Source organism: Coenobita brevimanus, chromosome 116 (genome assembly GCF_032717465.1).
Source record: "Coenobita brevimanus isolate Jiangsu-jjx chromosome 116, ASM3271746v2, whole genome shotgun sequence".
In the NCBI taxonomy this organism is placed as follows: Eukaryota; Metazoa; Arthropoda; class Malacostraca; order Decapoda; family Coenobitidae; genus Coenobita; species Coenobita brevimanus.
The window spans coordinates 40,573,852-40,590,529 of NC_137069.1; positions in this window are offsets into that span (position 1 = coordinate 40,573,852).

Here is a 16,678-nt window from a genome sequence, read left to right on the forward strand (position 1 = left end):
ACCATTACACAGACACAGACAGACACAGAGCTGCAGACACACACACACACACACACACACACACTCTTATACACACGCACACAGCTACACATGCAAGCACACACAGACGTACCATTACACAGTCACAGACAGACACAGAGCTGCAGACACACACATACACACACACACACACACACACACACACACACACACACACACACACACACACACACACACACACACACACACACACACAAACACACTTTAAGAACAACACAACATGCAGATCGCCATAACTGTTTTCACCTTTTTTTTTCGTTATACCAAGTCTGACACTATGCTGAGGAAAGTCGTCTGACAGTAGCCACCAAGAAGACGAATAAAGACAAGCTAAAATCAATGACTTACTCAAGTGGAGCCTGTGGAGTCACATGGAGAGACAGGCTGACGAATGAGGATATAAAGAGCGTTGTGGTGTTGAGGTGGATGTGATAAGAAGCGTTATGAGGAACACACTGAGGTGGTTTGGCCATGTGGAGAGGATGGAGGGTGAAAGACTGACGAAGAGAGTGTATGTGAGTGAGGTGGAGGGGGGAAGAGGGAGGGGGAGGCCGAGGATGAGATGGAGGGATGGGGTGGAGAGGTATATGAGAGAGGGGTGTGTGAGTTGGGAGCAGGGCAGTGAAATAGCGGGGGACAGGGCGACTTGGAGGCGATTTGTTTGTGGCCACCCCAAACGGGATTGAGGCGTCTGGCAATAGATAGATACAATCAACCCCGTTATTCCAATGATGTTCCTTTATTTCTTACCTTACTATTTAAAGACGATTTTTTTTATATTACGATTTTCTCGAACCAGGGGGATTTATAAATACTTTCAATTAACCCCACCTCTGCAAATCGTCTCCCCTAGCTGAAGATAATCTTCTGTTGGTAGCAATCGTAGTTAAGTCCCAGGAGTCAAAGTCTTAATATAAACACAAAAAACTCCATGAATATGAAGTTAGCCTAAAGATGCTTAATTGAGTCTACATACACCTGATTTGCTATTGCCTGACGGGACGGGGACAATGCCACACCTGTATTACTAAGTCGTGGAGGAGTGAAATTTGTCAGCCATGATTATGAGGTAGGTACGAGTCTCCTTGGTTACTAGTTAAATCAACCTATCCTTCTAACTACACCTGGTCATCAGTTGAGCTGAAAGAGGTTTGGGGTCTTTGTATAGTTAGAGAGAGAGAGAGAGAGCATAAATGCCTGTGGGCAGGTCACGTTCATCATAGAACAGATAAAATGGACACCCAGGGTAACTGAGTGGCAGCCCAGAGATGGAGTGAGAGGAAGAGGCAGAACAGGATGGAAAAACATGTGCAAATTGCTAGGATTGGATGGAACAGGTAAAGTCAGCAGATGAGAGATGCTAAGGATGGGGGTGACCTTTCTGTAGTACGTCCCAGGCTATCTTAAAACGATTTTATATTGCTTACGGAAGATTTCTCGACCTTGAGGAGTCAGTGTCTTAGTTAACTCCTTCATTTCTATTTCCTGAGATCTTTCACAGGTAGAAAAGAAATTGTTTGATATAAGGCGAATTCAAATGGAAAAGACGATATCACAGAAAAAAGCAAAATAACACAAGATGAAGTAGAAAAGAAGACGTAATAATAGTAGTAGTAGTAGTAGTAGTAGTAATCATCATCATCCAATCCTACGTTGCCCCACGAGGAGCGTAGGAACCCGAGGCTAGGCAAGTTGGTCTTGACATTTAATGTGGGAGTAACCAGCCTCACTCATCCCTAAGTGGCATTACGTTTTTTTTTTTTTTTTTTTTTTTAATAACAGAACGGAGGAAGGAAAAACAAATGGGGGAAAAAAAAAATCCATACACCAGACTACTGGTGTCCTCCATTCATAAAATATCTGTAACAGTTGTGGGTTGAAATTTGGAGGAAAACAACTCTGGGGAAGCGAGTTCCAGAGAGATGCAGTTCGGGGAATGAAAGAATTCTGATAGGCAGAAGTTCTGCAATATGGTTGAGTGACATTCCAGTCATGAGCGCTACCAGATGCCCGTGTAGCATGAGGGAAGGCATGGAGAGGCGGCACCATGGACGCAACCTCGTCTGAGCACTTGCCAAAAAAATATCTGTAAAATAATGCAAGGGAGGCAACATTCCTTCTTACTTGCAGAGGAGGTAGTTTATATGTAATGGCAGGGTTGTTAATGATTCTAACAGCTTTATTCTGAATTTTGTCCAGTTGTCTCAATGCAACCTCTCCACAACCATTCCACAAGGGTGAGCAATATTCAAGCTGAGAGCACACATGACTCTTATAAATTATAGCTAACTGCTCATCGGTGAAGAAGTTACGGACTCTGTACAATAATCCAAGTTTGTTTGAGGCGGCCTTAGCAAGTGATCTGACATGAGAGGTCCAGTTGAGGGCACTGTTAAGTGAGACACCAAGAATTTCAATACTTTTGGAGATGGGAATATTAGTATCACTGAAGGTAATGTACGAATCTGGCAATATCTGTCTATTAGTAAACTGTATATATTTAGTTTTACTAGCATTAAAAGAGACAAGGTTGTTTTGTCCCCATTCACTGATTGTAGCTAGATCTTGATTTATGGAGATGGCTGTAATGAGTTGAGAGGTAGAGATATTAGACTTTGTAAATGGATGTCTGAGTGTGAATGAACTATGTAGTGTTGAGTCATCTGCATATGAGTGAACGGGATTGTGAGTGACAGATAAGAGATCATTAATATGAACCAGAACTAGGGTTGGCGCCAGAACTGATCCCTGCGGCACGCCGGCGTTAATTCAGTGGAAATTCGAATATACTTCATCTACTTTTACTCTTATTTTCCTGTCACGAAGATAAGAAGAAATCAAAGGAACAAAAGACGTTAGTCCATAGCAAGGGAGTTTGGACAGCAGGGAACGGTGCCATACTCTGTCGAAAGCTTTAGAGATATCAAGAGCTACTGTATGAGTTTCTCCAAAAAGATCAATTGACTGATGGATGGTATGAGTTAAGAGATTGAGTATGTCAATGGTGGATCTTTCGTGGCGAAAACCGTATTGTCTATCACTAATTAAGTTGTTGGATTCAAGATGTTTAACAATATGCTTATTAATTAAAGTTTCAAATACCTTACCAAGAGAAGATGTGACAGCTATTGGTCTGTAATTGGAGGGGTCAGACGAACTTCCTTTCTTCGGAACTGGGTGGATATTGGCTTCTTTCCATGAATTTGGGAATAAAGAAGTACCAACCAACCCTTGGATATAAACCTTCACACGCTCAGTCCGACTGGAGCGCCTTAATTACCCACTAAATCACCAGGCGCCAAAAAGTAGTATTAATAATAATAATAATAATAATAATAATAATAATAATAATAATAATAATAATAAAACTCCAGAAAAAATAAAAGACATCACCCTATTGAGAACTAAGAATAACTCATCTTTTGACATTACTAATAAAAATAATAAAAAATAACAATATTTTCGTAGGGAAGGGGTGAAAAACGTCTTAAGACATTTCCCAAGAGGTTTCCAGGGAGAGTTCAAAGGCTTCCAACTCTGCTTTATGGGTGTTGAGAAGGAGAGGAGAAACCCAGTCGGAAAAAGCGGTGAGTGGTGTGTGTGTGTGTGTGTGTGTGTGTGTGTGTGTGTGTGTACGCCTATGTCAATGTTTGACATAGCAATTCTCAAAATCGGGGGTTGGGCGAGGCGGGAAAACACGGATGAAAGCAAGGGAGAAAATTGTGCTCTAGGAAACGAGGAGAGGGAAGTAAAATAATGTAAAAAAAAAAAAAAAAAAAAGAGGAAAATGAGCTCCTAAGAAACGAGGAAGAGGAAGGAGTGACAACCATGAGATATACTTGTGCTTCTATGAAAGAAGGGAGAGGAAAGAAAACGAAAGCGATAAAGAGGAGTGTTTATCCTCTTAGAAAACGGGAAGAGGGAACAAAACAATATCTCTTTATGTTCTAGTTTTTATCTTCAAACATATTTTTTTCTGGAGTATTGGTTTCTCCCTCTAAACCACTTTGAAATCCATGACCTCTTGACCCCTTGTTCTCAGAAGCGAGGAATAGGTCACGGAGGAGGTCAGATATACCCTAGGACAAGTGGTGTTAAGAATATGGCCATTCCAGTTTAACCACATCTCGAAATAAACCCCAAAGACATACTATTGTATACCCAAAGACATACTATTGTAAACCCAAACTAACTCCTATAAACCCAGACATACTAACTCTTGTAAACCCAGACATACTGACTCTTGTAAATCCAAAAACATTCGACTGTAAACCCAGACATAGTCTTGTAAACCCAGACATCCTAACTCTTGTAAACCTAGACATTATAACTCTTGCAGACCCAACAACATACTAATTCTTGTAAACCCAGACACTAACTCTTGTAAACTCAGACATACTAACTCTTGTAAACCTAAACATACTAACTCTTGTAAACCCAGACATACTAACTCTTGTAAACCTAGACATAATAACTTCTGCAGACCCAACAACATACTAACTCTTGTAAACCCAGACATACTAACTCTTGTAAACCTAGACATAATAACTCCTGTAGACCCAACAACATACTAACTCTTGTAAACCCAGACATACTAACTCTTGTAAATCCAAAGATATACTAACTCTTATAAACCCAGACATACAAACTCTTGTAAACCCAGACATACTAACTCATGTAAATCAACTTAACTGCAAATTAGGACACCATAGGACTGAGTGAGGTGAGAGGGCGTTGTTTTTGGCTAATGGATGCGTTTTAATAGTTACACCTCTCCCTTTACCAGCGTCACTACGCGAAGGCTCTCCTCGCCAGCACCGTGTCTAATAAACAGCATATTTTAGAAGCCACAGGACACCCTAACACCTCTCTTATTGCGATTGATTTTGCTTAAAACCTTTTTAAGTCGATACCAATTGCGAGAAAAATAAAACACAAGAGAACAAGTATAAAATCCCAATTAAACCACTTGGGAAAAGGAGTCTCGTAATCCTCTCTACCACCCATGGGACCCATAACCTCCATAGATTAAACCCTGAACTAATTCACTAGGGAAAAGGCGTCACGTAACCCTCACAAACTAAATTCCCAGTCAGTCCGAAGGTCCAGTCAACAAACGCAAATCACAGGATTGAAAAATAAGCGAAAAAAAAAATCTACGGACATCTATCGCCTTCTTTGGCCTGCGAACACGGCACAATCTACGTGTTTAATGTCGCCTCAATGGAGTATGTACTGGGGTGAGAGAGGTTTGTAAAATTCTTGGGTTCCGAACGCTGGTTAATGGGTAGAGGGCGTGCGCACATGTATACACACACACACACACACACACACACACACACACATGCATGCTTGCTCTGACACGTATTTCATATCAAAGATACATTCAGCCACGGACAGATGTAGGCATATTTCTCTCTCTCTCTCTCTCTCTCTCTCTCTCACACACACACACACACACACGCACACACACACACACACACACACAAATGTACACCTACAGAGAGAGAGAGAGAGAGAGAGAGAGAGATAAATACACTATAGGACTCGCGTACGTTTGCGGCTGTGATGTGGCCCGCACCTGTGTACAGTGTTGCCACGTTTTCTATACCGTTATCTCTCTCTCTCTCTCTCTCTCTCTCTCTCTCTCTCTCTCTCTCTCTCTCTCTCTCCTGACGGGAAATGTGAGCCACCCTGAGTACTTTTGATTCTTTTATAAGTTATTTATAATTGTGCTTTCATTTGTTAATTTGGTTTTGTTATATTTAGTGATGCCGACAATGCATTCAATGCATGCCCCTCTCCTGCCTCTCTCTCTCTCTCTCTCTCTCTCTCTCTCTCTCTCTCTCTCTCTCACCGACTGGGTGTGGAAGTGTTGCCGCTCGCGAGTGAATGTTTTTTTTTTTTTTTTTACTTCGGTATTGGCATATGCCTACTATTTTGTCCTACATATTAGCTTATGATTATAAATGTGATTAATCCTCGCCCTTAAAATTATGGTAAAAGCCAGTAAATGTGAGTATTTTTCCCTAGCAACACCTGTACAAGCTATGGTTGGGTCTACGGTACTTTATCTTAGGCCAGATGGGTGTGTAAGCGTTGCCACTCACAAGAATTACATGAATTATTTCTTTGTTTGGGCATATGGAGAGAATGGATAATGAGCGATTGGTGAAAAAGATAACTAGATCTGATGTGAGAGGTGTAAGGCTGAGAGGAAGACCACGAATAGGATGGATGGACAGTGTGAAGAGAGCGCTGGATGCGAGAGGGATGTCTGTTGAGCAAGGAAGAGTGGCTGTGCGTGACAGAAATAAATGGAGAGAAATTGTGAATGAATAAGTGATGACGCAGCCCTGAGGGGATATTCTCCCGCATTTGGTCTGATCAGCTAGTCAGGTCAGGTGCGGGTAAGGGGATGGATCTGTTATGATGTGGCAGGGGTAAACCAGTTCTGCTGTCGGGCCCTGCTGCGGATGTCACTGATTGCATTGCGCAGTTGACCCTTGTGCGGTGTGATGCGGTGAGGATCTGTCCGTTCTCCCCTTTGGAGCTAAGATGCGAATGAATGTGTTTGAATGGATGAGTAAATGGAGAGTGAGTCGTCCTGTCTCGGCTACCTCCCTTTTCTTGGGGGAAGCAGCCTAGGTATATAGATAGATAGATAGACTTTGGATATTGGCATATTTCTTCTTTTTTCAGGCTCATTATCTTATATCCATAACTGTGATATTATTACCCACCCTAAAACTACGCTGAAAACCATTAAAAGTGACTACAATTTCTTTTAGCAACACTGTACAATATGTATGCCATGTTTCTGTGTTACTGTATAAATATTTTATGCATAATAAGATTACTGTTGATTCATCCATCAAAATACACAAGTGTAAGTTTTATTCATCTGAATTTATCGAATTTGTGATGCCTTGTACATAAATAGCTTCCGTTTCACATCGCAAAGTTGGGGAAACGTGGCACCATTGTACACAGGTACGCGAGTCCTACTATAGTCACGATGAAGTGTCAACGGGCCTTCCAAGTCCTACCATCTGTCTGTCTGTCTGTCTGTCTCTCTCTTTCTCTCTCTCTCCTTTTCCAATCTGTCTTTTGAGCTGCCAGATTTTCCACTCACAATCTCGACTCCCATCTTCCCCTGCAGGCTTTCTTTAGAACTAGCTCACTCTCCCACTCTGACTCTCTTTTTTTCCTCTCCATCAAATCTCACATTCGGAATAACCAGGAAGAATATTGCACTCTTAACTTTCCCATCTCGGCTTACACTCTCACTCACTCACTCACTCACTCACTCTCTCTAACCTTCCAATATCAGCTTGTATTTCCATTTTCAGTACCTCGATAAGCCCTTCCCTTCTCGGTTTACGATCTCACTCACTTTCACTCACTCACTCTCACTCACTCACTCTCACTCATTCACTTTCACTCACTCACTCACTTTAACAATCCAATATCTCCTTCCATTTCCACTCTTAGTACCTGGATAAGTCCTTCCCTTCACTTAACATTCCACACCTGTCATTTTACATTTCCCTCCTGTTATTCTTTTACGGTGGTGGTGAGGGAAGCCTTCACGTGGTGGCACTGATGCTGAGGTATACAAGTGTGGCACAGCTTCCCCCCTACTCCCTGAAAGGTAAATGGTGGAGTGACGGAGAATGGCGCCTTAAGCCTGCAGTCTACCATCACCACCACCATCACCACCACCACTTCCACTACTACTGCTACTACTACTACTACTAATACTAATACTACTATTATTATTACTACTACTACTACTACTACTACTATTACTACTACTACTACTACAATTATTACTACTACTACTACCACTACTACTACAATTACTACTACTACTTCTACTACTACTACTACTACTACTACTACTACCCATCGTCCCACATTTAGGTACAGTATATATATTTACACCTTCAGATTAACTATTGATCTTTTGAATGTTAGAGATTCTTTCAGATAACCAAAATTTCCTTGTTAGTCAAAAAGAAATACTAAAATTGTGGCTAACTTTGGTAATGTTACTGATTTTTTAAATCTATTTATTATTATTATTATAATTATTATTATTATTATTATTGTTGTTGTTATTGTTGTTGTTGTTGTTGTTGTTATTATTATTATTATTATTATTATTATTATTATTATTATTGCTGTTATTATTATTATTATTATTATTATTATTATTATTATTATTATCATTATTATTATTATTATTATTATTATTATTATTATTATTATCATCATCATCATCATCATCATTGTTATTGCTATTAATAATAATAATAATAATAATAATAATAATAATATTATTATTATTATTATTATTATTATTCCATCCATCCATCATCCAATCCTACGTTGCCCCATGAGGAGCGTTAGAGCCCGGCGCTAGGCAAGTTGGTCCTGACATTTAAGATGAGAGTGACCAGCCTCACTCATCCCTGAATGGCCTTATGTGAGCATTATTATTATTATTATTATTATTATTAGTGGTGGTAGTAGTAGTAGTTGTTGTAGGTTTATAGAGATAGCTTTTATCTATCATTTATCTATCATCCAATCCTACATTGCCCCATGAGGAGCGTAGGAGCCCGGGGCTAGGAAGTTGGTCCTGACATTTAAGATGAGAGTGACCAGCCTCACTCATCCCTGAGTGGCATTACACGAGCAATCAACCCCAACCATCCCTTGGATATAAACCTTCACCGGCTCAATCCGACTGGAGCGCAATAATTACCTGTTAAACCACCAGGCGCCAAAATTTGGTTATATGGTTACCACCCAGCGTAGTAAATGGTTTCCTGATGTACAGGAAACCTTACCCTACTAAATATTACACGAATAAATCAAATGCTCTCTTTAGCAGACACGAATGAAGACGAAAATAAATAATATATAGAAGAAAGTAGTCAAAAGAGAAGAATTTAGCATCCCAAGATAATTAAGTTTTAAATATTCTTCTGTTCTCACCTCTTGTGTAAATGTCATCGTGGTCAGGGAGTCATTAAAGGAGACAGGAAGGCCAGAGAAAATAAAGCAAATAAAACCTTGAGAAAACTTTATAAAACCTAAAAAGTAAAGAAAGCTCGTCTAAACTCTCTTCACTCTAACTTGGCCCAGATTTTCGTCTCTTTGCGGTTTATTTCACGTACCTTAGTGGCATAAAAAGTGTTATGGCTCTACCTCGTCCTTTCCTTTCCACAGCACCTCCTCGTGACTAGCATCCTACTTTAGCACTAAATCATTGCTATTACTCAGCATTCAAGTTGGACAGATGGCAAATTTAAACCAAGTTAGAGTGAAAGGGGTATAGTGGGCCATCCAATTTTGCTGCATAAAAAAAGGACAGTAGGGTCCCGGGGCTAGGATATTCAGTTCCGATATTTAAGGCATCGGTGACCAGCCTCACTAGCCCCTGAGTATCATTAAATGAGCAATAAACCACAACCACCCCTCAGATGTACCTCATATTAAGCTGATTTAGTTCTATGGCTACCACCCAGCGTAGGACATGGTTTCTTGGGACACAGGAAACTATTTGGCCGGTCAACCAATGGGGAGAGAGAGAGAGAGAGAGAGAGAGAGAGAGAGAAACACTAATATTCAAAGAGGGATGAAGGATTAAGTCAAGAGGCACAAGGAAGAGCTTTGAGGATACGAGGTAGATTAGATAAGGGGTAGATTAGAGTAGACGAAGTAGACGATATAACACTCCAGTAACATAAATGGAAGCAGGCAGATTTAAAGGGATGCAGGTAGATTTAAAGGGATGCAGGTAGATTTAAAGGGATGCAGGTAGATTTAAAGGGATGCAGGTAGATGTAATGGGATGCAGGTAGACTTAAAGGGATGCAGGTTGATTTAAAGGGATGCAGGTAGATTTAAAGGGATGCAGGTAGATTTAAAGGGATGCAGGTAGATGTAATGGGATGCAGGTAGACTTAAAGGGATGCAGGTTGATTTAAAGGGATGCAGGTAGATTTCAAGGGATGTGGGTAGATTTCAAGGGATGTGGGTAGATTTCAAGGGATATAGGTAGATTTAAAGGGATGCAGGCAGATTTAAAGGAATGCAGGTAGATTTAAAGGAATGTGGGCAGATTAAGTCCTTCGCAGAAAGGATAACAGATGGACAAACGGGGTAACAGTGGCAGCCCAGGGATGGAGTGAGAGGAAGAGACTGACAGAACAAGATGAAGAGATGGACTGAGAGAAAGAGGCAGACGGAGAACAAGATGGAGAGAATCTCTCCATCTTGTTCTCTGTCTGTCTCATCCTCTCGCTTCATCGCTCCATCTTCTTCTCCGTCTGCCACTTCCTCTCACTCCATGTGATGGAGTGAGAGGAAGTGGCAGACAGAGAAGATGGAGCGATGGAGTGAGAGGAAGAGGTAGACAGAGAACAAGAGGGAGAAATGCAGTGAGAGGAAGAGACAGACATAGATCAAGATGGAGTGAAAGGAGGAGGCAGACAGAGAACAAGATGGAGAGATGGAGTGAGAGGAAGAGGCAGGCAGAGAACAAGACAGAGATAGAATTAGGAGAACTGCTGGGACTGGATGGAACAGGCTATCAGGTAACGGGTCAGAGAGAAGGAAGATGGGAGAGGTGTTCGTCTTGCCGTGAGTGATATAGATGGTGATGATGTTGATGATGATGATGGTGGTGGTGGTGGTGGTGGTGGTGGCGGTGGTGATGATGATGATGATGATGATGATCATGACGATGATGAACGAACACTGAAATCAATGCACTTTTACTGAGAAATATTTGCATCTCTTTTACAATGTTTTTTTAACTTATAAACTCACTTTAGTCTGATCGGTCGGTATGAAACTGGACGAAATTGGTAAGAAAGTGGATGGAACTGGATTAAATGAACGTAAATATTTGGAAATCTAAATAATTATTGAAAGATAAGGAGATCCTTATAACTGCGCGAAATTTTATTGCTTTAATATGTGCCTATTATCAGTGGCTGTTGCTATCATTCCTGTCTGTCTGTCTGTATGGATGTCTGTTTGTTTGTCTGTCTGTCTGTCTGTCTGTCTGTCTCTGTCTTACTACGTGTCTGTCTGCCTGTCTGTCTGTCTATTTGTCTGTCTTTGTCTAACGATATATATCACTACTTTACCCTCAAGACAGGCCGCACGAGTCCCTCATTGTTCTAAAGTTTGTCTTAACTCCACTGCTTCTTTCTCCTCCATCATTCTTTCCCTCTCCTCCACAAAGTTCTTAGTTCTCATCGTTGGTCTTTCTTTCCCAACTTTCAAACAACAAACAACACTAAGACACTCCAACGACACTCAAAATAGCCACGCAACACACACACACACACACACACACACACACACACACATACTATCATCATCATCATCATCATCACCACCACCCTAACAATAAAGATAAATATTTGAGAGAGAGAGAGAGAGAGAGAGAGAGAGAGAGAGAGAGAGAGAGAGAGAGAGAGAGAGAGGCATCTTCCCCCCTTCTCTTCACATCACATCATTGTTAGACATGGTATTCCTAATTGAAAGGTCTCTCTCTCTCTCTCTCTCTCTCTCTCTCTCTCTCTCTCTCTCAGACAGCCATCCTTCTCACACGAAATTGAGTCGGAAAAAGTCATTACCAATCTTTTTTTTACGTCGCTTTCAGTGTAAATTTGCGACTTGCTGCAGAATTTTGAATGGGAGTGAGTGGTCGCCTCGGTGCTCTGGTAAATCCGTCGTTTTCTGTTGGCTAGACGACAGAAACAGGGGGGAGACTTGGCGATTTTATCTGGTCGTGTGTAGGGAGGAAGTATTATGTTGGTAAGAGGATGGGTGTTTTAATTTTGATTCACATATATAAAGAAAATGAAAACACGCACGCACACAGACAGACAGACAGACAGACAGACAGACACACACACACACACACACACACACACACACACACACACACACACACATCCACTATTCATACAAGAACACACACATGTAAACGCACACACGAATGACAGGTACACTCACTGGAGAAAAAAAAAAAACTGTACAGTAAGACACAAGCATAAATCTAATACAAACACACACACACACACACACACACACACACACACACACACACACACACACACACAATAAAACTAAGGGTAGGGCATTTTCGAAACCGTATACTAATGCAGGTAACTACAGTATATTCTTAATGCCTTGGTGAAGAGAACTGTTTTTCCATTATCCATGACTGATTTTTTGTCGTGTGTGTGTGTGTGTGTGTGTGTGTGTGTGTGTGTGTGTGTGTGTGTGTGTGTGTGTGTGTGTGTGTGTGTGTGTGTGTGTGTGTGCGCGCGCCCGTTTTAAGGTGACACTTAGGTTGCATACAAATGAGAAAAGTACAATAAATCGCCAAGGCAAACTTGTATCGAATTCTTTAACGCCACTTAGAAAACAACCATCACAGAAAAAACACACGTACTCGAAACAAGTGACTGTTAAGAGGAAACGAGGCTCCGGGTTCTGTCCAAGACTCAGGTTCTGTTACTACAGCATCAGTAACCCGGTACATCGTTTCATGCCGTCGATCACATATTTGAAGCTAGAGAGAGAGAGAGAGAGAGAGAGAGAGAGAGAGAGAGAGAGAGAGAATTACCTTATTTATAAAGCATCAGAACTCAAAAACATCCCAAGAAAATCTTTCAAGAGTTTCTCATATTTTTTGATACACTCTGTAGAATTACCTAAAAAGAAAAAATAGTTTTCAAAATCTAATAGGGAAGACCCATTACGGTTGCGAATTGGACCAAAATTGATAAAAAAAAGAGAGAGAAAAAGAAAGGAAAGAAAGAAAAACGTAAACACTGTCACACACATCTTCCCTGGACCTCGTTTTGAATTCTCTAGCCAAAGGAATCCAAAGAAGAGAGGGAGTTTGAATTCAATAAGGGGAGACTACTGTTGGACTTGTAGCCATATTGAGGTAATTAGTGTGGGAGAGAGATATACTTGATGCTAATGAGGTGTGTTGGGGACTGTGCTTCGGGATAATTGAGCATGTGGAGAGAGAGAGAGAGAGAGAGAGAGAGAGAGAGAGAGAGAGAGAAGGTGGAGCTTTGGAGTGTGACTGGAAATTTTACAGTATTTCAAATTAAGGGAGAGAGAGAGAGAGAGAGAGAGAGAGAGAGAGAGAGAGAGAGAGAGAAGCTTTGGAGTGTGACTGGAAATGTTACAGTAGTTGAAATTAAGCCAGACTGCTATGGAGAATGAGGTCGAGGGTGAGGTGGAGGCTGAGATATTGAGTAGGAGGTCCAGATCAAATTAGAGATGGTGCTCGAGATCCACAATGATTCCGAAGTCGAGGTCGAGCCTGAGGTTGAAGTCAAAGTAGAGACCAATTTGTAGAGACCAAGATTTAACTCACAGTCGATGTTGAGACGATGTGGAAAACATGTTGTGATCGAAATCGAGAGCAAGGTTGTGAACAAGGTCGAGATCGAGGTCGAGGAGGAGGTTGACATCGAGGAGGAGGTCGAGGTCGAAGTCAAGTCTGAGATCGAAACAAGGACTGAGATTGAGGCCGAGATCGAGGTTTACTTTCGGTCGAGATTTTGGTTTAGACTGAAGAGGACGAGGTAAATTTAGGATGAAGTGAAGTGAAGTGAAGTGAAGTGAAGTGAGGTGATGTGAAGTGAGGTGAGGTGAGGTGTGGTGAGGTGTGGTGAGGTGAGGTGTGGTGAAGTTAGGTGAGGTGTGGTGAGGTGAGGTGAGGTGTGGTGAGGTGAGGTGAAGTGAAGTGAGGTTGGGGTATGGGTAGTGATGAGGGGTAGAGGAATGAGGTAGGATGGAGGTGGAGGGGGGAGGAGTGGGGGGCAGGGACGGGGGTGGGGTGGGGGTGGGGAAGAGGGTGTGGGTGGGGTTGGGGTGAGGTGGGGGTGGAAGTGGGAGAGGGGATGGGGATGAAGGTGGGAGTGAGGAAGGCGGTGGGGGTGCGGGGGAGAGGGGGGAGAAGGGGAGGAAGGTGGAAATGGGAGTGAGGTAGTGGTGGGGTGGGAGTGGAAGTGGAGTCAGGAACAGAGGTGAGACAGTGGATACGGGGCTGGGAATAAAGGAGACAGGTGGAGCTAGGGGTGGAGAAGGGTGGAGGGTTAGGTGGAATTATCAGTGTTTTCCGTAATTCCCCTTGATAACGCTAATGATTTGGCCATCGACGCGTGTGTGGCGCTAATCAGACTAATCATTAACCTACCTTTCTAATTAGGGGAAGGTAATTACAAGCGTCGATGAGCCGTGGGGTAATCCTTTGATTTAATTAAGCTTTATTATATTTTCATTTTTTCTTGTTACCTTCAGACGATTTTATTCAGCTTACTAAGGACTGGGATTTACCTCTTTTATTTTCTAATCAAATATTATATTTTTTACCTTATTTTTCCTAACACGATTTCTTCAGCTTGAGAGAGAGAGAGAGAGAGAGAGAGAGAGAGAGAGAGAGAGAGAGAGAGAGTGAGGGATAATTTACTGTGTCATCGATATTTATACGTATAAAATCTATTTAAAAAACTAAAGTATTTTCTTCTCCCAAATTTTCAATATTAATAAAAGAATTTATGGTTAAAAGAGCATATGATTTTTGTTTAATCAATAGAAAAAACAATTGAAGGAATTTTAACCACCAAAGTCATTGGGACTGTGTGTGTGTGTGTGTGTGTGTGTGTGTGTGTGTGTGTGAGAGAGAGAGAGAGAGAGAGAGAGAGAGAGAGTGTGTGCCGTCGATGAGTTTCAAAAGAACAGGATGAAAAAGATGCAGAATTTCAGACTAAAACTTAACCCTTTCAGTGCGAGATCTGTGAAATATATGGTCTACTTGTGGCGCAGATATTTTTTTATTCGTTTATTTTTCCTTCCTCCATTCTATTATCAAAAAATAAAAAACCTGCACTAAACCAAGCAAGGTTTAGCCAGTGGAAAGTAATAGAGCTCGCGCGCGCTCACAGTACGCCGGAAACAGTAAAGAAAATTTGCGCAATATTTTTCATCATGAAGAACGTCCACCGGCTTTGCTTTGGTATCTTACTTGTGCGCTAATTGTATTTTTTTTTCCTTGATAAATAATTAAATAAACATTTTTTTTTTAATAGGCGGCTCCAAGTGTACTTAGATGTTAACATTACGACCGCGTGCGCTCAGGTTGTCCAGGTGAGAATGCCTTTACCTGGTCTCAGTTTGTTCCAGATAACGCTTGAAGAACAAAGAACAAAAATAAGCCGAGGGGGAAAATGACTGTGCCCGTAGAGATCTGGCCGTAGCGACAGTATCATCATCATCATCATCATCACCATCATCATCATCAACATAATCATCATATACTGTACTACTACCCGGTACTGCTACTACTACTACTACTACTGCTACTACTACTACCACTACTACTACTACTACTACTACTATCTATCTATCTATCTATTGCCAGACGCCTCAATCCCGTTCGGGGTGGCCACAAACAAATCGCCTCCAAGTCGCCCTGTCCCCCGCCATTTCACTGCCCTGCTCCCAACTCACACCCCCCTCTCTCATATACCTCTCCACCCCATCCCTCTATCTCATCCTCGGCCTCCCCCTCCCTCTTCCCCCCTCCACCTCACTAACATACACTCTCTTCGTCAGTCTTTCACCCTCCATCCTCTCCACATGGCCAAACCACCTCAGTGTGTTCCTCATAACGCTTCCTATTACATCCACATCCACACCACAACGCTCCTTTATATCCTCATTCGTCAGCCTGTCTCTCCATGTGACTCCACAGGCTCCTCTTAAATAACTCATTTCCACTGCTCTCACTCTTGACTTGTGTCCTTCCAACAACGTCCAAGCTTCACTTCCATACGTTAGAGTTGGTATCACAATACTGTCATGTAGTAACTTTTTCACTTCCATGCTCACTTCCCTATTTCTTGTCACTTCTTTCAAAGAACCAGCAACCTTTCTTCCCTGCTGTACCCTTTCAAGCACTTCACCCTCCAAACCTCCATCCTTACTCATCACACTACCAAAGTACTTAAACGTACTCACATTTTCCAATTCCTCACCATCCAACCTCGCTGTACATTCACTGACGTCACCTATCTCAAAGACCATCACTTTACTCTTCCCTACATTCACCTTTAGATTCCGTTTCTTACACACTCTCCCAAACTCATCCATCAAGCCTTGCAACTCCCGTTCGTCTTCACTCAACAACACAGTATCATCTGCAAACAACAGTATAGGGAGTTTCCAAACACTATCCTCTCTCACCAGGGCCACTCCAACATCCACTACCCTACCTTGTACCTCTTTTATTACCCCATCCATGTGCAGATTGAACAACCATGGAGACATGACACATCCCTGTTTCAACCCAACTTTCAAAGAGAAAAATTCACTTAGTTCACCATCCACACGCACTGCAGCCTTCGCACCATCGTACATACTCTTCACAGCATTCAACAACTTCCCATCTACTCCATATATTCTTAACACTTTCCACAATCCTTGTCTATCCACCCTGTCATATGCTTTCTCCAAATCCATGAAAGCCGCATACAACTTCTTTCCCTTCTCTAGAAATTTTTCCACTAAAGATCTAAGAATG